The 25842-nt window shown below is 42.0% G+C and overlaps 1 long non-coding RNA gene across 2 annotated transcripts in view; it reads left to right on the top strand.

The window, feature by feature from the left end:
- Positions 1–25842, top strand: part of LOC140916159 (uncharacterized) — a 157630-nt gene that overhangs the window by 44392 nt on the left and 87396 nt on the right. For both annotated transcript variants that reach the window (XR_012160445.1, XR_012160444.1), the window contains exon 2: positions 11605–11791. This is a non-coding gene — a long non-coding RNA (uncharacterized lncRNA). The remainder of the gene's footprint in view (positions 1–11604; positions 11792–25842) is intronic.

Genomic DNA, 25842 nt, shown 5'->3' with positions numbered 1-25842 from the left:
GAGTTTGAAGAAGACTGTTATACATTTAAGGTTCTGCAAAATGTCCTGTCCTGCAAGATTTATCTGCGCAGGTTCAACTTCAAGTGTACAAACTTATTCTAATCAGAATACAAACAATTGTCTTCAATGGCCTTCGGGTCAGATATTATTTAAGTCAATGGGAAAGATTCACATTGGGGAAGTTTTGCCAATAATTTTTGCTTTGGTAAAGTCTGATCATGACGATACAATTTGTTTTAGGTGTAAGCAAGGCAGAATGAGCTTCTGCACTACCCCGGTGAAGTGGGCTAGCAAAAGGATCTGAGTCCTCGCTCCCACTTCCTTTACCCAGTGGCCTCCCTGTCCTTGAGGACTCCCCTTCCACTCTCCTGTCTGGCAGAGCCCTCATAATCCCAACAAGGCAGGGCCCAGGATTCCTGGGGGGCTCAACCCCCAACCCTCCTGTGGTCACCTAGGACAGGGGCTAGGGTGTCCCCACTCCAGGGTACTCTCTCTGCACTGGGCACTTCTCTGACCCACTGACCATTACATACAAGTTAAAGCAAATGCAAGTTATTTAATCAACAATTAATTTAAAAAAGAATAAGGAAAAACGGGAAAGGTTCAAGGAAACACATCAACCCGCTTTGTGGCAGGGAACATCACAAACAGTGTCTCTGGAATGTCAGGGCAGTTCACAGTCTGTTCCTTGTAAGCCCCAGGCCACCTTCTCAGGCCCTGGCTGTGCTACGGGGATGCTGTGGGTTGGACGTTTGCTCTGGTGATGGCCACATGCTCTCAGGCTCTAAGTGGTAGGACCCTTCTTCCCAGTGTCGCCCCCGCCCTGTCGGGGTTACGATCCAAGTCTGGCCTGCAGAGCCTCTTGGCTGAGGCATCTCCCTGTGCTGGGCTCGCTGCCCAGGGTCCCCCTCGGTCTCCCCAGCTGCTCACCGCACCCAGCTCCAGACTGCTCCAGCTCCACTCTGCCTCCAGCTCCCTGGGCTGCTTCTCTGGCCCCTCTGGCTCTGGTTGTTGCAGCTCTGCTCCCAGGACAGGTCTGCTCTGAAGGCTGCTTCTGTGACTCTGCTCCCAGCACTGACCTGCTTCCTGGGCTGCTTTTCTGGCCCCTCTGGCTCTGGTTGCTGCAGCTCTCCTCCCAGGGCAAGTCTGCTCTCTCTGGATCTGGCACAGCTCTGCTCCCCAGCTCAGCTTGGGCCCCTGCTTTCTCCTTAGCTTGGCCCCACTCTGTCTGACTAGGCAAATCCAGCTCACACAGAGGACGGGACCTCCCTGGCCTCCTGACTCCCTGATTAGCCTGCCCATCCTGTCATTCAGGCTGACCTGGAGCATTGGCCTCTCCCCATTGCTCCTGGGGACTGTCAGTCTCAGGGTCCTGATTTCCCATAGACCCTTCCCCTTTTAGTACAGGGAGCTAGCCAACCAAAACACCCCCACTGAATGTGAGTAAGGGGGCAACAGTCCCCTTAAACACACACTGCCTAGGTGCACAGCAGAGGGAACTGCTCTGCCAAAATGATCAATTTTGGCTGGTGCTGGTTTACAAATCACTCTAATATTTGAATGCAGGGGTAAAGGAATGTTATCCTGATTATACTTAGCCTGCCCTGATTGAAGGCGTCATCCTCAACTGAACCTAGCTGCCGAGCCCTAGATCTGGCGTGGGACAGCGTTGCAGTGAAAGAAACTGCCCAGCCTGCTGCGAGGTTCCCCACTCGGTGCTGAAATCTCACTGAGAGCTGGGTTAAGTGGTGGAACCTCAGCATGAACGGCGGTGGCCAGTGGCCTCAGTGTAAATGACAGCGCTAGCAGCAGCGGAGGGAATGGTAGCAACTGTGAGTCAGTTGCAGAGATCGCAGCAAGAGCGGAGGCATTGCTCAGTGCCTGCCCCCCCTCCCCCAAGTGGGAGGTGAACTCATGTAAACATGCCTCTGAACTCTGGGCCGTCGCTGACAAAAGATGACAACTGTGAGTGGGGTGCAGTGGAGGGGAGAGGACAGTGACAGGTTAAAGGAACATTTGTGGGACTTTCACACTGCAAGGAGAGAAACTGAGGCAAAGGACACTGCCCCATGTACTCCGGGGTGGGTGTTTGCTCATGGTCACATGCTTTCAAATTGTGCTTGATGTGTTTTCCAAAAGGAATCCCTTTTTATTAAAAGTTTTCTTTTGTTACACAAAGGCTCAATGAGTAGAATAGTATTGCCTTTTAGAGGTGAGTACGGGTGGTTTGAAGTTTTCCCAGATTGCTTCTTGAGCCCACTCTGTTTTGTATCATTAAGAGAAACCCCTAGATTTTGAACCCAGCCATTTCTGCCAGGTGGCGTGAACAGCAGTGTTCTCCATTTCTCTCCACTCAAATACCTTCAGTCCTAATGTTTTTTTAGAGTGAATAGCTCCTAAAATTGCCATCATATTTCTTCATTAAGTAAATATTTTATGTAACTATTTTTAAGCAAATGTTTTAAGCTATTATTAAATAAGCCCTATTGGAAGTAGTCCAAACACATAGATTAATCTAGCATTTGAATTAAACTAAATGGTTATGTAAATGAATCTCCAAAGTGGTTTTGCAACAGAGGCAGCGTTTGTTTTGTTTTGTTCTAAATGACCTGTTCTGTTTCTCTGATGAATTCATTCTGTATTCCCTGTCACTAGTGACAACCTGTTGAATTCATTTGCATGTGCCAGAAGCTCTTGTGGTCTACTCTACAAAGGTGCCTGCTGCTACTGCTCATTTTATAATATGCAAGTAAAGAAATGCATTGCTAAATCTCCATAAATCAGAGGCTTCAAAGTTAACTGAAACAAAATGTCATAATCTGGCCAGAAAGCAAAAATCTGAATTACTGAGCCAGATCCTCAGTGTGTGGAAATCAGTGTAACTCCACTGAACTCCAAAGATCTGTACTAATTTATATCAGCTGAAGAAGCATTAGACACTGACAAAGACTAGACAGAGCCACAAATCAGTAGTTAGATTCTTCAGCCATATCATGGTACTGGTCCTAATCTTTATGTCCCTCATTAGGCTAGTAGCATGCTATCTCCTTCTGCACTATGTCATAGAACTAGAGTCCAGCATCAGGAAAATTGGAAACTGGACTGAGGTAGTGCTTTCTGAGTTAAGCATCCTATGCTGGGGAAGTCCAGACCAATGGAGACCAGAATGAGTTTGAGTCTGGCCATGTAGAGGTGCTGTTGTAAAACTATTTCTTCATTATGAGATTCTCCAAATCACAGAGTGAAAGAAGAGTCTTTAACAGCCCTCTGGAATGCAGTGATCAATAGCTCAAAAAAAAAAAGGGAAGGGTGGAAGATCTGTGTCCTACTCACTGTGACTCTTAATCATCTAATAGCATCACAGATTATAGATTCTAAGGCCAAAAGGGACCATTGTGATAATCTGGTCTGACCTCCTGAATATCGCAGGCCATAGAATTTCCCCAAAATAATTCCTAGAGTAGATCTTTTAGAAAAGACATCCAATCTTGATTTTAAAATTGTCAGTGATGGAGAGTCCACCATGACCCTTGGTAAATTGTTCCAAAGGTTAATTATGCTGACCATTAAAAATCTGTGCCTCATTTGCAGTCTGAATTTGTCTAGCTTCAGCTTCCAGACATTGGATTGTGTTCTGGAACTTACCCAGTGTTCCAAGACTTATTGACAATCAACATCAACAGTCCAATGAGCTCCTCAGCCAGATCTTTTAAAACTCTAGGATGCTAGCTATCTGTACCTGCTGATTTAAAAAAAAGACTATTTTTAGTAGCTTCTGTTTAACATCCCAGTGGAATGGAAAGAGTGATGAGGCAATGTAATTTGTTTCCCTCCCCCCCCCCAACAGAACATGATTTATTGAACATTTCTGCCTTTTTTGCATTATTATTGATCATTCTACCACTTCCATTTAATAATGGACCAATACAATAGGATTTTTTTTTGTCGTCAATATATTTTAAACTCTCTATATTGTCCTTAACTCACTTGTGATAGATTTTTCCTCATGTCCCTTCGCTTTCTGTATCAATTTTCTACAATTCCTAGTTCCTGATTTATATTCATTACTATCAATTTTTTTATATTTTTACAGCTGTCTTCACTTACTGTAAATCAGGTCATTTTTTTAATATCAGCACAGCCTTCTTCCTTGATTGTGGCCTTTTGCCCATCGAGTAAGGTGTTCTTAAATGATTCCCAATTATTCACATTTTTATGATTAAATTTTTTCTCCCTGCTGATTAGCCTCAGTTTTCGCTTTGTGAAATTGGCCTTATTAAAGCATTGGGTGGGTGTGTATATATATAATTACTGATCTGGATGTTATTCTACTTGCATATTATAGATTTGATCAAGTCATTCTCACTTGTACCTAAGCTACCATTAGCTTTTAGTTCTGTGATCAGTTCTTCTTAATCTGTTAGGACAAGGTCTAATATAGAATTCCTCCATGGTGGCGGCAACACTTGAGTTAGGAAATTGTCATCTATGATGTTTAGAAATTCCAGGGATGTTTATGTACTGGCAGCATGAGACCTGCAGCATGTCACTCAAATTGAAGTCCCCCATGATCACACAGCTTTTTTCTCCCTACACATTGAAGAAAAATACATAAGAAGCTGTCATTTTGTTTTTTAATGTGATATGGTGGTCTGTACCAGATACCAATTAATATCCTATTCAAGAACATTTTCTTCTGAGTTATCAGTGACTTGGAAACAGGCAATGCCATTTTTGATAGACTGCTACTCCCCCTCCTCTTTTGCCCCCTCAGTCCTTCCTAAATAGTTTATAAACATTGATTTTAACATTCCAGTCGTGCAAGTCATCCCATCAGGTTTCAGCAGTACCGCTTTAGGATCACAAATGAGCAATTCCAATTTCTCTTGTTGTTTACCCTGGCTCTTTGCTTTGGTGTATAGGCAATTAAAGAATTGCCTTTCTTCATGTCCCTTGGTTCCTTGATTAAATTTTGTTGTTATCAAGATCTTAATTTTGTGCTGATTGTTCATATCGTCCCTCTTTTTACCCTTTCCTTTGGCTATTAGTTAGTTCAACCACCTCCTGACTACTCTAGTCAGCTCGTGTCGGAGGATATTGGTCCCCCTTCTGCTAAGGTGGAGACCATCCAAACTATACTGACCCTCTCCCCATAGAATGTGTAACAAAGTTCCACTAAACCAAAGCCCTTCACTCTAAACCACTTACCTAGCGAGTGATTCCCTTCCAGGATCTTCTGCCTTCCTTCACTTAAGGCACAAAAAGGATCTCAGAAGATGGCTTGAGCATTCTTCTTCAGCATGCTTCTGGGTACCCTGAAATCATCTACTATCTGTGGGAGATCCTGCAATGCAGTGTCATTTGTGCCAATATGAACCATCACCAGTGGATTCTTGCCCATTGCCGTCAGGATCCTATCCAGTCTTAAAGTACTAGTGCTGAGTATTTTACAGATGCAGTAAAGATACAGTGATATGCAACATTCAGGTTCTATGTTGCCTTTATTCAACTGTCCTTGATGTTAATGAGAAATTTGCAGAGGTCAAAAAGCAGAATGACCCACTAACCTTTAAATGGCTGTTTCCTGAGTATTATAACTCTACTTACGAGAAAACAATCTTTGCCAAATTAATTTTCTTTCCATGTATGCTAATAAGGTTCTGTACTCTGCTGGCCATAATTCAAAGATGACCTTAACAACAATTTTAAAAAGTCAGGTAACTTTACAGTTATGGGTGGAATCCCCCAAATAATCAACATAAAAATGTCATTCAGCCTACTCCCAATTTAAGATATGCAGTGTTTTCAAGATCCATGATGTTCAAACCCACTTTGCATTAACACCTACAGGTCTTGTTTATTTAAAAGTTTCCATTTTGTTGCAAATTTTTCTATCACTTTTGCAAGTTTTGATTTTATGCTTTTATGTTTTAATGTGTTTGCACTTTCTCTCCTAATGCTTTAAGCATTATTAGGGTAACCATATTTCCTCAAAATGAAGACAGGACACTGTGCATGGCTGGACCTAACTCCCTGCCACCGCATGGGGCTGGCCTGAGCTGCTTGCTTGAGCCCTGCCGCCTGGTGTCACCACTCACCTGAGACTCACCATGCAGGGCTGGCATTGCTACTTGCCCTCCCCAAACGTTACTCTGTATCCTGTTAAGGAGGTGTGCCCCATTTTCTGGCAAAAGTGGGGATTTGTCCCATTTTCTTTCGCCAACTGATGATTTTTACCAAAAAAGTGAAGATGTCCATGACAGGACTGAAAAAGGGGACTGTCCCAGCCAAAACAGGACATATGATCACCCTAACCATTATGTTAATTTTTATACTGTCTATGTATGCAGTTTCCTGGAATATTCCCTCCCCCCCTTAGTAAACAGGGTTGTGTTTGCTACTAGTATCCAGTACAAGAAGATTGTTGACTTTCCATGTTCTATTAATTCAGCAGATACGTTACTTTTTATTTTAAAATGTAGGTTTGCCATTTGGAAATTAGTTATAAAGTAATTGAGACAGATTCTCTCCCTCTGTTCCCGTCACCCTGTGCCACTCAGGTAGTGCAAAATGGCAGAATCTGGCCTTATCCAGCCCGGTGAGAATTCCAGAGAATGGGCACTCTGAACTAGCATAAAGCAAACTAACCAGCTTCTATGCCAAGTGCCTCCTGACCTGTCTATTGTACTCTGCTAATTTTCAATTTGTATAGTGGTCCTTTGTGGACCATACCCAGCTAGCATAATTTAGAGCAGCCTCTAGTACATGCAAGGTTTAAGGTCATTGACATGCTGACTAGAATGTCTTGGAATTTCACAGACTCTTCGTCGTCAAGGGACGAAACTAAAATGTGATTCAGTTGTTCCTATAGAGACAAAGAAAGTAATCATGATTTTTGCCAGTGTGACTGGGGCCAATATACCTGTAGTTTTAGACTTAGAGAGATTGCTTAACCAAAAACATGAACAGTTTTTTATATCGTCTTCTTCTGATGAGCCTGTGCTTATTAGAGTTTTCATTCCACTGTGCTAAAGAATGTTGAACTCCTCAGGGTTTTTGGATGGTCAATCCAATTGTCTCTTATCCAAGAATAGATGTAAGCTAGTCTCATGAAATGGAATAATCATCGTGGACCAGCCAATTGGTCCAAATAGGATTATTTCTTCTTCTGGGATTGTCATTTATATTTGGTGAAGAGCCTTCAAGAAATAGTGTTAACAATTTAATGTGACAGTCTCTTCTTTCACTATTTGTTCATCAAATTCTCAGTTTGGGTAAAGTAGAAATACTCCCTTCACCTCACTTTCCTACTGGTCTTTTTCAAAGGGATAAAAAACACTTTCTACAAGACAAAAAGATGCTATCAGTTGCATATATTAATGCAGACAATTTCCCTCAGGCTTTCATTTGACACACTGTGGATTTAACCAAAAAAAAAAAATCAGATTCTCTTCCAAGATAAGTGAGTTATAACAGATTCACATTCCTAGATATCACAGAATGTGAAAGACTGTGAGCAGGCTAAAAGAATTTAGAACCCAGGGGAGAGCCTTTGGGCACTATGATATTCCATCTAACCCCTTCAAGTCAGATGACCTAATTCTTTTCATCATAGAGTGACAGGAGCTTGGCTGACTATTCATCTGCACCCTCTATTACATTCCCATATAGGTGGGTCATGTATGTATTTTTCATAGGTCCTCGGAAGCATAATTTTAGTTTATTTCTCTTTTCTAGAGCATGTATGTTTGTTCTTCTAGTAGGCAGTGACTGCTGGACAAAGGTGCCAATAGCTGAAATGCATCCCATTGTAACTAGCAATGGAACTGTTCTGGGCTGACCTGCTGTATTTTTCAATGGAGCTCTGTTTTCTGCTCCTATATGATTTTTCTCCTCCCAAGTCTGAACAGTCTTCCTCTTAACAATGGGTCAAAATGCATTTAAAAATAAATTTGATGAGAAATTCTCTTTGGAGCAAGTGAAAGTTTGTAGTTTCATTGTGGATCTCAGCATTGGTACATCTCTGGCTGTCCCACTATGTTGCTGATCCTAGGAATGTGCTTGTGGGTAATCCCACTGAATTCAGTTGTTCAAGGATGCTCCAACTGACACTGGCTTGCAATGCCTCTGTCAGTGCTGTTATATAGCAATGCCCTGATTGCAATGTGTATGATTAAGTTTTGTAGCTAGGAGAAGACGTTTGACTATAGTAATCAAGTTTTCTTCCTTTTTAAGGGTTTGTTTTTCTGTGACCTTCTGATTTCTGCAGATATTCCCCAGCTTGTGTAGGTTGTTTTTACAAGCTGAATAACTGATGAAGAACCCTTCCATTGTTATGCTGACTTAATTGGACAAAAAATGATGGCACTTTTATGATTGAAGAGATGCTCAGCACACTCTGACATACATTTTTATTCAACCCTCTAATTTAGAACAAACTTAATTTTAAAGTTACCAACTATAATTCATGCTTATTAGATTTTATAGTGAGACCTTCTTATGACAGAGTGTTTTACAATTTTCAGAAGAACTTTTGTGTTTAGTTCGAATGTTTCGAATTTTGAATGTTAACACCCAAAGTGGATCATTCAGTTGGAATGGAAGGCGGCTTGAAATGCAAGCTACTAGTGAAGTGCCTTGATAGCACAATCAGACTTATAATTGAACCAGCACAATAGCTTATTCCAAGTATTCTAAGACTTCATTGCTGTCACCATAATCCTCTGACCTCTATCCTCTCCACCCACCCACTTGTTGGGTCATACCTAAAATAAGAGATTAAACTCCTTGGATTAGGAGCACGTCTTTCTGTTTGTACTGTAAAGCACCCAGCACTCTTCTATATGTAATATATATATTCTATATACTTTTAGGACAAGCTATGTTGCTCCAAAGGGTAACCTTTTCTTCCTGCCTCACAGCACTTTTCCCAGACTACATAAATTGTGGTCTCTGGGGAAGAGCGACCTGAAGCATTTGATTGATTTTTAAGGCCCTGATTCTGCAAGGCATTTTAGCACATCCTTAAAGTTAAGGATGTGCTAAAGTGCTTTGCTGAATTGGAGCCTTCATTTGGACAATATTTCCAAGTCAAAGTTGGAATTTAGCTGGGTCTTCAGGTTAGCCTCCTTGATGAGGATCTTAGCAGGCACAAGGCATCAGATCTGTGGTTTTAGGTCTTAACTGAAAAATGGCACCTACAGAAGCACAGTCTGGACTCTAACATCATGCTCAGGCATTTATCCACTAGTGACTGAGAGGGAAGAGTACCATATATTCCCTGGTGTATAGTTTTGAAGATCTGTTTTCTTGGAAAGGCTTTTCTTCTAAATAAAAGACACTTTGCCTTAAGGAAGTTGTTTAGTCACTGATTGCCGTTGTCAGTGGCTGGAGGGGAATGACCTGCGGAGTCTGAGCCTCAGTCAAGCCTGCTAAAAGGATTACAGCAGATATATAGGGGTGTGGCAGAGCAACGACTCACCAGTGCGGCACCTCCTTTCAGTCATCCTGGGAATTAGCTCTTCCGGCCAGGAGCACCCTCTGCAGGCTAGTGTCTCGCCTGCCACTGGCCCCCATGTCCCTCCCAGACCCCGGTGCCCTCCTCGTCAGGATTCCGCCCCAGCAGTAACCCACAAGCCGAGTCTCCCCACCCGGCAATCCCCCAACTGTCTACCCTCACCTTGCCTCAGTGGCCAGTCACCATCTAGCCCCCGCTCCCTGGGGCAGACTGCAGTCTATGAACCACTCATCATCGGCAAGGGGGGTAGACCAGCTGCCTATCTCTAGGCTGCCCCTCTGCAGCCCCAGTATCCTTTCATAGGCCTTTCACTAGGCCTGCAGCCTGGGGGTTTGCTCAGCTGGAGCTCCCCAGCTCCCTCTGCCCTTCCCCAGCACTGCTCCACCCTAGGTACCCTTCTTAGTTTCCCAGGCAGCAAGGTCCTTCTCTCTCTAGGAAGCTAGAGAGAGTGTTTCCTCACTTCTGGCCCACAGCCCTCTTATAAGAGCCAGCTGGACCCTGATTAAGCTGGCCACAGCTGTGGCTGCTTTCCCAATCAGCCTGCTTTTCCCATGCCACAGCCCTCTCCTGGGCTGCTTTAACCCCTTCAGGGCAGGAGCAGGGTAGTCACCCTGCTACAAGGGGACTGCAACTTAAGCCTAGACTGAGAGTCAGAGATATGCGAGTTTCCATCCCAAGAAAGAGGTGATGGCCTGATGCTTAGAGATTGTGCACTTGGAAAGCCTGCGGGTGTTAGAAGTGTAGTTAGGCCAGTAACCGTGACAAGAACACAACGAAACAGTAAAACCTGGTTGCAGTTATTCGTGCCTTTATCCCTTCTCAGATGGTTTACAGCAATGTGGTGTGCCTGTGCTTAGGAAATGAAAACTGATGCAGCTCGTGCCTCGGCAAGACAGGATTGATACTGTGAACACATCAAACCTGTCCTCCACTCTCTACAACGGCTTCCCACATCATATCGAATCAAGTGCAAGGGTCTCAATGGCCCGGGGAATCTAAAAGATGATTAAAGCTCTGGGATGAAGACCCTGGTTGATAATTCCACATTTCTGGTACAGTGAAACTTCCTACAATATGGGTAAACTCCTCTGTGCAGGAGACATTTTTCTCATGGGCTGGCCCAAGACTGTGGAATGAACTCTCCCAGGAACAAAGGACTACCACAAACCTCATTAGCTTCTGCTCTAAGTGCAAGGCACATTTCTTTAACCTGGCCTTCTGTACCATAAACATATAGCAACATTGTGTGTGTGTGCATGTACGTAGTTTTAGTCGTCTTTTATGTATCTTGGCCCCAGGCCACTGAGCACCTTGAAAATAAATATGGAGAACTTAAACTTGATTAGACAGTTTTTCAAATAATACTTATACACATATAGTATATGTATATACTAATACATATATAATTAGTATCATTAAAAATTCAAAAATAAAACAGTCCACTGCACACTCCTTTTGCTCTGGGGGGAGGATGAGCGAACCAACATAGGACAGATGTCACTTATGTCACATGATGCATTACTGTGCTCAGATACTACAGTGATGAGTGAGGTATGAGAACCCACGCACAACTGAACAGAATTGGCTGCATGTCCAGTTAAATCCATCTGCCAGTACATAGCCCAAAGGAACACCGAGCTCATAGACCTGTGGTATGTGTAGATACTAGCAGGTAAACTAACCCGTTTCACAGTCTAAGATATTAGTAAAAAGAATATCCAATGAAGTGAGCTGTAGCTCACGAAAGCTCATGCTCAAATAAATTGGTTAGTCTCTAAGGTGCCACAAGTACTCCTTTTCTTTTTGCGAATACAGACTAACACGGCTGTTACTCTGAAACCTAAGATATTAGTGACTCTGAGAACTGGTAAGATTGGCTGTGACTGTGAGAGGTGTGCAAACTGTCGATTATTGTTTGGTTAGTAATCCGATGTTCCCTTTGCCTTATTGATTATTTATTTTCCCTTGTTTCCTTTCCCCAGTAAATTGCACTCCATAGTGCTTCGCAATAGGAGTTCTTCAATATCTCGACTGTGTTGTTGGCTTTCAGAGCTATGTGTAACCTATTGTGTAAATTGTTCTTATAGGTAATGTGACACCATTGTGCTCAGACCCGCTGGTATTTGAAGGCACCATGTAAAGGATACCAGTCAGATGCTGTTGCAGGCACCCAGAAAAAGATCAGAAACAAAGTGAAAAAGAAGGTCAAAATACCTCCAACTGATACACCCAATTCCTGCAGACACATCAACTAGTGCCACCCAGTGGAACAGGGTATGTATATGAGCATATGAGTAAATATTATCTTTATTAGCAGTCCCTGGCAGCAAATTACAGCTGAATTGTAACTAGGATTGAATTATATCACACCCATTCATCACCATCTTTTTTCACTTGCTCAAAATTTGGTCAATCAGATATTTTAGGGATCCTCCTATGTTCTTATTTGAAATTTCTGTGCCTACATGACCCAAAAATAGCTGAATTGAAACAGAGGGATGAGAAATGGGATTGGGAGGGAATGGGGGACAAGAGCAGAGGGGGAAAACGGGTTGCAGGAGCTAAAGGAGAGGGATGTGGGGGTATATAGGTGCAGAGGGGGAGAGCAGTAAGAGGTAGAAAGGCATAGAGGAGAAGGAGGGCAGGAGCCAAGGGTGGCAGTGGCAGGGAGATAGGAGAACAGGAGAGCAGGGATAGGCTGCAGGAAGAGAGGAGCAGTAGGGTTTATAACCACTAGAGAACACTTCCCTACAGATCTTGGAACTGAACTGGGGAGTTCTGGGTCTCTGTTTCTTTACTAAAAAGAAAAGGAGTACTTGTGGCACCTTAGAGACTAACCAATTTATTTGAGCATAAGCTTTCGTGAGCTACAGCTCACTTCATCGGATGCAGTGAGCTGTAGCTCACGAAAGCTCATGCTCAAATAAATTGGTTAGTCTCTAAGGTGCCACAAGCACTCCTTTTCTTTTTGCAAATACAGACTAACACGGCTGTTACTCTGAAATCTGTTTCTTTACTATCAGCTATGAAGCCCACTGGCAAAGTACATGTCTCATCCTCTTCTTGTGGCTGCACAATGTAGAGAAGCCGTCCCCAACTTTTGAGGGTCACACCCCCCTTTACCCCTTCTGCACCCCACCCCCCTCCCCGGAGCTGGGTGCAGGGCAGCAGCTCGGGGGGAGGGGGGGAAGAGACAGGGTAAGGCGGCCCAGGTTGGGGCCGCAGCTGGGGGTGGACCTAGGGCTAGGAGCGGGGCTGCAGCCAGGCGCTGAGACTGGGGGTGGAAGCAGATCCACAGCCGGGCTGCAATGGGGCCAGCAGTCTGGCCCACAGCCAGGTGCAGCTCCACTACTGGCCTTGTCCCCAGCGTTAGCCCTGGGCCGGGAATAGAGCCATGGCCAGCAGCCAAGGCTGGCGGCTAGCACAGGGATGGGGACGAGTACGAGTCCAGGCACTCCGGCTGAGGGTTTGGGCTCTGGAGTGGGGATGCGGTGTGGGGCGGAAGGCTCAGGTTGGGGGTTTGGGCTCTGGGGTAGGGCCTGGGATGAGAGATTTGGGGTGCAGGAGGTGGCTGGGGCAAGGTGTTGGGTGGTGTGGGATCCAGGAGGGAGTTTGGGTGCAGGTGGGGACTCTGAGCTGGGTCAGCAGGTTGGGATGTGGGGTCCCAGTGACACTTACCGTGGCTCCTGGGAAGCAGCCTCCAGGTCCCTGTAGCTCCATGACTCATAGGCAGCCAGGGAGGCTCTGCATGCCACCCGCACCAGCAGGCACCATCCCCACGGCTCCCATTGGTCATTGTTCCTGGACAATGGGAGCTGTGGAGCCAAACCTCAAGGCAGGGTTAGTACACAGAGCCTCCCTTCCTGCCCATGCGTCTAGGGGTACAGGTTCCTGGCAGCTGCTTCCAGGAGCTGTACAGAGCTAGAGCAGGCAGGGAGCCTGCCTTAGCCCCGAACCTCCGCTGTACTGCCGACTGGACTTTTAATGGCCTGGCATGCCAGGGTCCCTTTTTGACCAGACATTCTGGTTGAAAACTGGACGCCTGGCAGCCCTACCTCCCCGCCCCCATGGGGACTGGCCCAGGCCCAGGCACATCCCCTGAACATTCCTCCACACTGCCGTAGTGGGTGCGCCCCACACTCTTGGGACCTCTGACATCGAGCATAATAGCCTATTACTGCTGTCAGTTACTTACTTAGACCAAGTGACAGAGGGATATAAAGGTTCCAACACGATGGGTTTCTGATTTTGAAAAACCTAAGAAATGTCACGTGAACAAGCTACATTAAAAGAACACAGTGAAAGTTGCAAAGTCAAGCACTCAACAGTTAGGAAATGTCAGAATTAAGGTTGCCTGTGCAACTTTAATTTGGTCACCTTGTGTGTATGCGTTGTGACCCATCTTTAGTTACATGATCACATGCTGGTTTTTCCTTAGGACCCCGCCTCATTTAGTGCACAGTCTGGGCCTCCTCTGGGGAGAAATCAGGATTGTGTAGTGGAGGAGGAGACATTGTCATTAAGACTCCTCATTTGTTGCAGAAGTTGGAAGGTGTGTTGTGAATGAGGTAGAGAATTTCCAGAAGAGAAGGGAGCGTTGCATGGGTGAGGCAGTTGAATGCCATCCTGGGGAACTGGATTCTATCACTGTCTGTGCCACAAAGTTCTTAGGTGCTGCTGGATAAGTCACTTAAACCACCATTTTTGTAGATGGTTACTAATTGTGTTTTCCCCATTTTCTGTACACCCAACACGAAACATCTGTGGCTTGATAGGCAGAAGTCCTGAGTTCTCACAAATGTTGCTGAAGACAATAGGAGCTGTGCTTTGAAGTGTTATAAAATACTGAATAGTCTGGAAAATCAGATTCCACTTTTTTTCAAGTGGTCCCCACTTTTGATAGTTTTACTCTTTACCTCTGTGTGTCTCAATACCCCAGCTGTAAAACTGGAATAATGATACCATCTAATCTGACAGGGATTTTGTGAAGATAAATTAGTAAATATTTGTGAAGCACTCAGATACTGCAATTTGAGTACCACAGAAGTGCCCATGAGGAAATTAATAGTTTTGTATTCAATGCAAGGTTCGCATGCTATGCATTAAATAAGACCTGGGGCCACACACACAATGATAAGGGAAAGAGAACTATTGAATGATTACCCATTCACAAATGTGATCGGGTCATTAGGAAAAAATACATGATCAAGTAAAGACTGTGTCACAATGCACCTACACAAGGGGGACAAATTAATTTGCACAGGCAGCCTTGTCTGTGGCATTTTCTAATTTTTGATGGCTTAACTTTGTGACCTTAACAATCTTTTAATGTGGTGAGGTATTTGGTGGGTTTTTTAATGTCATATATATATATATAGTATGTGGGACTAAAAGGAATATATTATTCAAACCAGTTTGCCTATCCTCAGTGGAAACGTGTTATAGCTTGCGCAGGTCCCAAGGCAAAAGTGATAATGTCATGTAATGAATGTTATTCTAGGTTGGAAGAGATTATATTTGCTGGCAAGGCTAATGGAGAATACGAATTCAAGTATAGATGTTTTGTCACACATGCTGTTTAAATGTACCAGCTACTCACTGTTATAAATATAGCTATCTGCTTTTTTCTCCACTGCAAACAAGTTATTAAATTGTGAAATGCAGGTTCAGAAGAGGAGGGAGTAGTAAGGAAACGAAATACTGCTTACATTTTTAAAGCATGATCTGAGAAATTCCAAGAACATTCATCTGAATGCTGTGGCAGGAAAGGACTTCTGACGAACAGTTTATAATTCCCATAGGAGGCATTCAACTTTAATTCATATGAATAGTCAACCTGATAAGTATAGGATGACCAGTGCTCAGCTGACAAGGCAGGGGGATTTATTCATGAGTCAGAAATGTATTTCTCATCCATTTACAACTGTGAGGCACTTGAATTCTAGTAAGACTTTTGTGGACACTTCACATTGTTAAATGACTATTAATAATAGTACATGTAGTGTTGCTTTTGGGCTGCAAATGAAAAAACACTGACCTGCTGGCTGAATGACACCCAGATTTTATAGATGATATTATTATTAATCATTATTATTATTATTATTTATTTGTATTACCATAGTACCCTTTTGTGTTAGGCATTGAACAAGAAAAATATGGTCCTTGCCCCAAAGAGCTTTACAATCTAATTAGATAGGCTGAGATTTCATATGTGTATATATTCTTTTATTGCTGGCCTCAAGAAAGTGAGGGAGACCACTATATCTCTACTTTTCTCCTTCACTTTCTAATGGATAGCAGTATTTTCAAAGTCATCCAGAGGGCTTAGATGTCCAATTCATATTAATTCTAATGAGAATTGAATGTCCAAATATCTTAAGACAGCATTGAAAGTCTCAGACACAAACACCATCCTTCTCATCACTCAGGCCTGTGATCTTTAGTTTATTTTTTCTTCCTATTCCTTTGCCTACCCATACAGGCCATATCCAGATCCTAGTGTTGTTTCTTCTTCTTCAACATCTCCAGGTTCTGTCTTTTTTTTTTCCATTCCCACATCCAAATCTCTTATTCAGACTCTCATTACATCCAGCTTTGACTACTACAGTGTTATCCTCTCTGGTCTCTCTTCAGTCCATACAAAATGTAACAGTTAAAGTCATATTCTTTGACAGTTGACTTGATCATGTCAGTCCCCCTGCAATGATGTTAGGAAGAGTATAGGGATTTAGCATTGGAAAGCGCTGGAATTATGGTGGGTTCTTCCCCAGGCCCTTAATCCTGCCTGTTTCTATAAACAGTGAATGCTTTGGTTAAGAGGGACAATCCTTGACTTTAAGTGATCTTAGTAAATATTAATTTAAGTGGCAATTTTTCAACAAAAAAAACTTCAAAAACAGACTCCAAAGAGAAACTGCAGAACTGGAATTAATTTGCAAACTGGACACCATCAGATTGGTTTAACTTTGAGATAGTGTTTCCTACAATAGCAGTTTTTCAAATTATGATCATTATTCTTGAGTCTTCAGGATTTACCAGTAAGACTATCTTTACGACAACCAAAAAAAAAGATGGGTAAACTTAAATAGCTCATGCTGGCTGAAGAGGCAAAGAAAGACCTCTGTGCACAAAGAATTGTGTGGTTTCACAACCAGTGCTTTTTTTAAAAATTGTACATTACGTGCTGTGTCCATTTTATGAACAAGTTGAGAACAATCTGGGTCCCATGGCATTTACAGAACTTAATCAGAAGAGGTGCAAGAAAAAAAAGAAAAAAGGAAATTAAATCGCATAAGAGACAATTGAGAAAACTCAAAATGTAAAGATGCCGTTTGTGCTAAACCTTTTTTAGTATAGGATTAAGTGCAATAGAAATTTAAAATTATGTAAAGGGAAAGGGATAAAGAGATGATCCAGGATGATCTTGAGGATTTTGCTGTGTTGTCAATGATCTTGTCCTTACATCTAGCAACATAATGTGCCACATCCTCAGTTGGTACAAACTGGCATAGTTCCATTTACCCTATTAATGTGTACGTATTTAATTTTAATTTACAAGGAAGCATAATATGCATATGTTGCCTGATCCTCAACTGGTGTCAATTAATGTAGCTGCATTAAAGGCAATAGAGCTGTGCTGATATGAAAAAGCTGAGTGTCAGGGTCCAAAAATGTTGGTTTTGAAATGCCTGAACTAATATTTGAAATCTTGCTTTTACCAATAGTGATGTGCAGCTTTAGTTTATAACTGCACTTCTATCCCATTGTTTGGAAAAATACACTTATTTTAGTGTTGTCAGACATACTGACACATGTCACTCATTTAAATGGGCTGAAATAACAGTGAAAGAGCAAAATAACAGTCCAGCGGTGAAATCAGCATGCCGCTGATTTAATTTTGGATACACATTTTGTGATCCTTGCTGCTGGCCAAGTCATGCATGCTTTGTTCACATGAATATCCCTATTGATGTCAATAAAACTACTTGTATGAACAAAGATTTGGCCCCAGCTCCTACAGTAATGTTATGTATAGCTGTAGAAAGAAGTGAGTAAGGTGAATTGATTGCAGGTTGTTTTGCACTTAGCCAAATGCACTGACAATCTGATTTTAAAAACTGGCAAGGAAATGGTCTTTTCCCCACTTCTACTCTGTGCTTGCTTAAATAATGGCTCCTACTTCTGGAAACTTCTTCCTGTCTTCATTCTCCAGGCAGCTTCTCTCCCACTGTTTCAATTTCTCCTTGAAACCCATCTGTCCACACAATTTTTTCTTATCATCAACAGTCCCCACACCCTCTCTCTTTCAAATTCACCTTGTTTGTCTTGTCCAGGTGGTTCTGTCTTTGTGATAATTTTTCTCTTCCTCTGAATATGAAACACTGTGTCAATGTACATCATCACATAAATGTTTTATAAGGCCCTTATTACTGTGCTTTCTTGTTGTGGTCAGTGGAACACCTGCACTATTACAGGTCAGCGTTGTGATCCGTTATCCACCTCGCAGACCAAAAAGATCCAGATTGCTTTGGATCATAGAGCAGGTGGAGGTTTTCAAGGGAGGCCCATTCTGTGATCTGCTCCCTGGCTGTCTCATTTAAGCAGAATCCCCAGTCTTTCTGATGGCTGTTAAAGTCACCTATGTAGATGGCCAGATGAGGAAAGGAAGGTAAGATGGGATCAGGCCACATGATGTGAGGTGGCTTGTATATGTTTACTATAATGATGTCCCTAATTCTAACCATGTTGATCTCTCTTCCACTGGTCAATGATTCTTCCAAAACTTCCACATCTTCTAATTCATTTCGTATGTACACTGCTAGCCCATGTTTTGGATGATTGACAGCAGCAATTTTGCTTTAGCCATAGATTTTATGTCTGACAGCTTTATCTTTTTCTTTCACATGTGGTTCTTGGAGGGCCACAATGTCAATGTGATGGTCTTTGAGGGTCCTCAAGAGGTGATCCACTTTTCCCTGGACATCCCTTCTACATTCAGTTGGTATATCGGAGGACTGACCTTTTTGGTCCTGGAAAGGGCGGTTTGAGGAAGTATAATCATTGCTATGTTCACTGGGAGGTCGGTACAATGACGTCCAGTGGCCAACTGATGACATTGGTATGTTCGCGCTTCTCAGAAAATTGGCCGAAACATCATGGGGCTCCAGACCATGGACCTTACAAACTGCAACAATTGCCTTGGTATATTCTGCAGCTGAATATTATGCACCAGTGTGGTCTCATAGCAGTCACACTAAACTCCTTGACACTCAATTCAATAATGCTATGTGCACAGTGTCGGGATGCTCAAATCTACTCCAGTTGACTGGCTCCCAGTTTTATTGCACATCCAGCCTCCATAGATTAGAAGAGCTGCTGAGATATCTCACTTTCTTAATCATGTCAATGCAAAAATGAGGATCCCACTGCACCATGACCTGCAGAACCCGCCAAAGACTAGATTAAAATCCCGCAACCCTCTATGGAACCATATCAAGATCCTTTCACCCAACTTTGATGCTGAGGCTAAATGGACAGTCAAATGCAGCACTTTGACCGCTCAAAACAAAACTTTGTCACTGATCCTGAGAGGAACCACCGGGTGTTGATTTATATCGGAAAGACTGGTGCATATTGAATTGCATCAGGACATCTCATTGGAGATGTGGACAAACCCTCTTTAAATGTAAAATGAGGAAAACACCTGTATGTGACTGTGGTCACCAGGCACAAATGATAGAGCACAACATATTTGAATGTCCCCTTTGTTTCTTTGGCAGGGGCCTGAAGGACATTCACCAGCTCACTGCTGCAGCAGTTTGATAGCCAGCCAGATATTATTTTGTAGTTGTTGCTACCTACCGTAGCCATATGAAAGAAGAAGATGACTGTGCATTAGGTACTGTTTTAAATCTAACCCCATATGCAAAGTGATCTGTAATTATGGTTGCCAACCCTCCAGGATTGGCCTGGAGTCTCCTAAAGATTATGTCATGTAATGAAATCTCCAGGAATACATCCGACCAAAATTGACAACCCTACCTGTAACCATCCTGTGGTATTTGTGTACGATGATGTATTGCACTGTGTAACACGGTTCATACTTCATCTCTGGATATTTGGCCCCAAGCCTCCCTCTTCAATGAGTCAGGGATACTTCAGTCTGGTTGGAACATCCATGCTCTTTATTCTCCAGAGGCTTCCCACCACCAGTTCCCAACTATATACAGGCTTCACAGCTATTTTGCCTACAACAGGGCTAGCCAGCAACAGACTCGGAGGCTACCACTTCCTTCTGTGCCTGAGCTTTTTCTTTCCCTCTCCCCACTTCTCTGGCTTCCTCCAAGCCTTTATAGCTCCGGGCTAATAAGACTGGCGGGTGCTGCCAGTTACCAGGTAGGCACAGGGCTATTCACCCCGCCCCAATCCATTCCCCTTGTTTGGGGCTGGAGTGGCAGGAGCTGATTAGGGGCTTCTCAACCAGCACCCTGCCACACATTGACTTCCTTCAGGAAAAACGGAACTATATACAGAAAAAAAAATCAATTAGTTAATTTTAAGAATTTAAACATTGTTCCGTGGTTATATTTTCTATTGGTGTGACATTGTAAATGGCCTCAAACGTCCACCAAGCTTTATGTGGACAGACCCATGTAAGCATCCGGAAGTCCAGTGTGGCTCAAATCTGCCTGCATGGAGCTCTGTGCAAGATTTCTATATGTAGCCTTTATTCCATAAAATAATATTTCTCATTGTATATATGTTCATGTTAACAGGCGGCTGCTTCCTGAGTGCCTCCTTGTGGCTGGGGTGTCCCTGCCTCATTTCCCCCTCTCTTATGAAACTCCTCAAGAACTCCATATCACAGTCCAAAGGTAATTAACCACCCCCTGCTTTTTCCTTCTGAGGCCCAGTTTATTTAGTTCTTACATACTTTGGCCTCTGGGCCACAACCCCAGTACAGTCTTTCTATCCCCCCTGGAGTCAAGAGCCCTCAGCCCTCCTTCCTGAAGCTGGATTGTCCTCCCAAGTGCAGCTTCCTAGGCTTCTATCCTGTCTGACACTCCTAGCCTCACTTATTTGGAATGTTCCTTGCTCCTCAGAAAGTTCCTTTTAAGTCCCACACCCAAGGCAGGTGTAACAGGGCAAGGCTAATTGGGCAGGCCGCCCTGTTACAGTTCATAATTTTTCAGCAGTTAAGTCTAACGGTCATTAGATGCTATCTGTACATGTGTGCTTAGCATACGTATCTCATAATATCCTGATGTTTGCTAAGTACAAACATAACATTCTACGCTTCACCGTGTTATCTGAACTAATTTTACTTTTTATATAGCTTTCATAGTTCTGGTTTCAGTGACACAAAACCAGCCTTTCATCATTAGTCAAAGGGATCAACTCATATTCATAACAGAAAAAAATAAAATCACTTCTGTGAATCCAAAAATAGGAAGCTAAAGTGTTTTTCCTTTTTTATAATGCATTGCAAAGCAATTTGCATAAGCCGCCCACACAAATGTACTTGGCACTTTTACCAAATACATGGCAGCAAGCTTTGAATTCAGGCATATAATTAAGGGAGCACACAATGCAATATTACGATATAAAATGTCACTCTACAGTATTAGTTGAATAAAGGATTGGTTTAATCTGGTTTTGTTTTAATAAAAGTAGAAATTACAGTGGCAGAAAAATGGTATCACAGAGTGGAGACTCAGGCCTGTATTATTTATGTAATGTTGATTCTCTTTACCATGCTGTCACTATATTTTTATCACTCTATTGCATAGGAGTCTTCTAGTAGTTTTAGGATTATCTCCATCATCCACAAGATTAAATTTATAAAGCATTTTATGGTAAAATTAAGGGTCCTGGTTCACTACTGTGTTACTCCAGTTTTATGTTGGTGTAACATCACTGAAGTCAATGGTTCAGTTAAGTTTGTAAAAAAAACTTAAGAGACAAACTCTGCTCTCAGTTATATGGGTATAATGTGGGATAACTCACATAGCCTTGGTAGATTTATATCTGTTATTGAGAGCAGAATTTGACCCCAAAGGTGAAAGATACCTTCTTCATAAAACAGCATGGATGAAATCACAGCTCCATGGAAGTCAATGGGAGTTTTGCAAGGATTCAACCCATATATCCATATTTAACTAAAAAGAACATTAGCTGGTTTTTCATTATCAATATCAGCACTATCCATAATTTTTTTTTATTTTAGGAGCATTGTGCATTTTCTACTAAATTAAGTCCAGTTAATGATAATGGCCCAATCATCCCTTCTGACCCTATGAAAAGAAGGGATGAAAACTCAGTGCGTCTGGGTGATGGTGTCAGTGCTCCTATCTCCACAGAAGCCCTTCGCAGGGAGCAGGACTAAAGAATAGCTACTCACAGTGTCATTATTGCTCTTAACCCATTGATATGCCTACCTAGTTTCCTGGTCCCACTTGCAGATTAGGGAACACTGTAAGGAAGCGTGGAATCTGGTTCTGAGCAGTCAGTCTGCCAGGATCCAGTCTAAAGCAAGGTATAAAAACATCTTCTGTATCTTTTATGGTATAAAAAGATCTTCTGTACTTTCCACAGTATGCATCCGATGAAGTGAGCTGTAGCTCACGAAAGCTTATGCTCAAATAAATTGGTTAGTCTCTAAGGTGCCACAAGTACTCCTTTTCTTTTTGCGAATACAGACTAACACGGCTGTTACTCTGAAATCTCTCTTTTTGGTTCTTGTGTGTTTAAAGTTCTGAATTTTAAGAAGTAAAGCAGTGTTATGTGGCAACCTTCCAGAAAGTGTATCTTATGTTATCTGATTTTTTTTTTTGTATGCCATGAACATAACAGTATGGAAGTATTAAGAAAAGGAGTACTTGTGGCACCTTAGAGACTAACCAATTTATTTGAGCATGAGCTTTCGTGAGCTACAGCTCACTTCATCGGATGCATATCGTGGAAACTGCAGAAGACATTATATACACACAGAGACCATGAAACAATACCCCATCCCACCCCACTGTCCTGCTGGTAATAGCTTATCTAAAAAGAAAAGGAGTACTTGTGGCACCTTAGAGACTAACCAATTTATTTGAGCATGAGCTTTCGTGAGCTACAGCTCACTTCATCAGATGCATATCGTGGAAACTGCAGCAGACTTTATATATACACAGAGAATATGAAACAATACCTCCTCCCACCCCACTGTCCTGCTGGTAATAGCTTATCTAAAGTGATCATCAGGTGGGCCATTTCCAGCACAAATCCAGGTTTTCTCACCCTCCACCCCCCCACACAAATTCACTCTCCTGCTGGTGATAGCCCATCCAAAGTGACAACTCTTTACACAATGTGCATGACAATCAACTTGGGCTATTTCCTGCACAAATCCAGGTTTTCTCACATCCTCCCCACCCCCATACACACACAAACTCACTCTCCTGCTGGTAATAGCTCATCCAAACTGACCACTCTTCAAGTTTAAATCCAAGTTAAACCAGAACATCTGGGGGGGGGGGTAGGAAAAAACAGGAGGAAACAGGCTACCTTGCATAATGACTTAGCCACTCCCAGTCTCTATTTAAGCCTAAATTAATAGTATCCAATTTGCAAATGAATTCCAATTCAGCAGTTTCTCGCTGGAGTCTGGATTTGAAGTTTTTTTGTTTTAAGATAGCGACCTTCATGTCTGTGATTGCGTGACCAGAGAGATTGAAGTGTTCTCCGACTGGTTTATGAATGTTATAATTCTTGACATCTGATTTGTGTCCATTTATTCTTTTACGTAGAGACTGGACTATCTATCCCTAAGTCATACAATGCTAACAATATATGCAACCCTAGGGTCTGAAGAAAAAAAAATTAATTCTACCGGTTAATTTTCAGTTAATTAGTGACAGTTCATCCACTGCTTCACTAATGGAGCAGCCCTGAATCTAAAAATTCAAATTTCCCCGCAGAAAATGTATTTTGTATATTTCTTACATTTAGAATTCCTTCATGATAGCCATGGTAACGATTATTGTTAAAGACATTTATAGAACAAGAGTAAGCTTCTTTTAAATTAACTGATAGAAACTGAAATGGAAATAAAATCCTAAAACAAGTAACTATTATTGCTCATGGTCTAGTATTTAATAGAATATTTATTCTTCCCTGGTTTATATTCATAACTTCTATATTTCATTTCATTTCATTTTTATTTTTTGCTAGTCTGACCGCTGATTATTTTCATCTAGGAGGGTAAAATGCCAAAAATTATTTTGTAATGTATTTCCTTTAACTGAATAATTACAGATATGGGGGACCATATTCAAATGCATCTAAGTGACTTAGAAGCCCTATTGACATTCATTGAGATTTAGGCTTCAAATGGCCAGGTTTACAAAGGTATTTAGGCAACTCAAGATGCAGATGGGCACCATGTGGGATTTTCAAAAATGCCTAAACAGATTTGGCTTCTAACTCCCATCTATTCCAATCTATCCCACTTAGCCCTAAGTGCCTAAGTCACTACTAGTAAGTCAAAGGCTTTTGTTAAATCTATAAAAGCCACTTATAGTGGGATACGCTTTTCTCTGTACTTTTCCTGAAGCGGTCTTACAGAGAAGACCATGTCTATGGTGGAGCTTCCGAAGCAGAAGCCACACTGGGTACATTCTCTCAGCTAAGGTTTGAAGTCTAGGTAAAAGAATACAGTTTAAGATTTCTCTCACTATGTTAAGAAGAGATATACATCTGTGTCTCCTTTGTTTATATAGAGTTGGATGAAATGAGCATCCTTAAAATTTGCAGAACAGTTTCTTCCTTCCAAAAGAGTAGTAATACCTCACGCAATCTTTGCAGCAAGGTTCAAGTTCGTCTAGTGTACGTTTGGCATCCAGCAAAGTCATAACTTCAAACCCAGGCAATTCTTCTAACACACGTTGGTCTACTACTGATTCCTTTGAGTATATCATTCCATAGTGCTCAAGCCACCTCTACTGTTGCTTCCCTTTATCAGTTATCATATTGCAATTCAGATCTTTCAGTGGAGCTGTCTTGTTCTTTATTGGCCCAGTGGCCTTTCTAATGCCCTCATACAGCCGTCTACTGTCACCTATGAAAACTTCACCCATATCATATAATATATGCACTGTAAATAGCAAACAGAATTGTCCAACACTGAAACTTGGGGAGTTGTGTGACATTCTTTTGTTTTAGATGAAGATATAAGCTATCATTCATCCAGGAGAGACCTCTTAGAAATTCATCACAGTAAATGTGGAATAGTTAGGGGTAGATTTTGACTGGCCAGCATACACTGCTCCAGGAAGGTAGGGAGAATAAAGTCTTTCTCAGCTCCGTCTGTGTCTAGGCTCCCTGGCATGCAGTTGGGGCACAGAGGGGAGAGTAGGAGCTGTGTATGTGATAATCCCCCAAACAAGATGCAGAGGAGGGAAGGCAAAGGCAGAGGAGTGGTCAGACCTACGGCTTAATAAAAGTTTTATCAGGGGAATACTGTCTGTAAACTATTTATGGTTTTGTTTTTAATTAAATATTCCTAGTTGTAATAGAAGCTGATCAGGAATTTTCTGGTGGAATGATTTTCTGATGGAAAACACAGGTTCTGCAAAAACATATTTTTCTTGAGATGATCTCATGTGATTTAATGAGAATCTGGGCTTTCATTACTTTTTCTACAATGAAGTGCTTAGCCTTCCTGGTTGCTGAGAAAACCTTGTAAATATGAACTGTAAAGTCTCGGCCATAGAGGACAATTAAAAAGGACCCAAAGTTTATTAGTTTTAGAATCTCATGATTTTTTTTTTGTGCCTGATTCATGATTTTTGAATATTTGTGGCTGGTAATAGTGGAACAGCTGCATATCTTATGAACTATGCATCTGATCAAAACTTAACTACACAGGGCGAATTTCAAATATGGGATATTTGCAACTTAATCACTCATTCATAGAAATTATTTTGTGAGTATTTTCAAATAGTGGATTTTCTTGAGTTTATTCATTATCTATAAAACTACTTTTCTAATTTGCAAATAGAAAAAAAGGCTACATTCATTGAATAAATTCACTATAAATTTTTTTAAAACTCTAAACCCATCCCTATCTCTTGCATTTGCCAATGATTGTGAAAATGATCTTACTGAAACTCTAAAAAAGAAAAGGAGTACTTGTGGCACCTTAGAGGCTAACAAATTTATTTGAGCATAAGCTTTCATGAGCTACAGAAACTAATTGCACCAGGAGTGAGATTACAGCCAAGATACGAAAGGGAAATCAAAGTTATTCTGTGTTTCACTCCTCCTTTATATCTATATCTCAG

Source organism: Lepidochelys kempii, chromosome 1 (genome assembly GCF_965140265.1).
Source record: "Lepidochelys kempii isolate rLepKem1 chromosome 1, rLepKem1.hap2, whole genome shotgun sequence".
Classification (NCBI taxonomy): Eukaryota; Metazoa; Chordata; order Testudines; family Cheloniidae; genus Lepidochelys; species Lepidochelys kempii.
The sequence above is the reverse complement of the archived record's forward strand: the minus strand, read 5'-3'. Positions and strand labels throughout refer to the sequence as shown.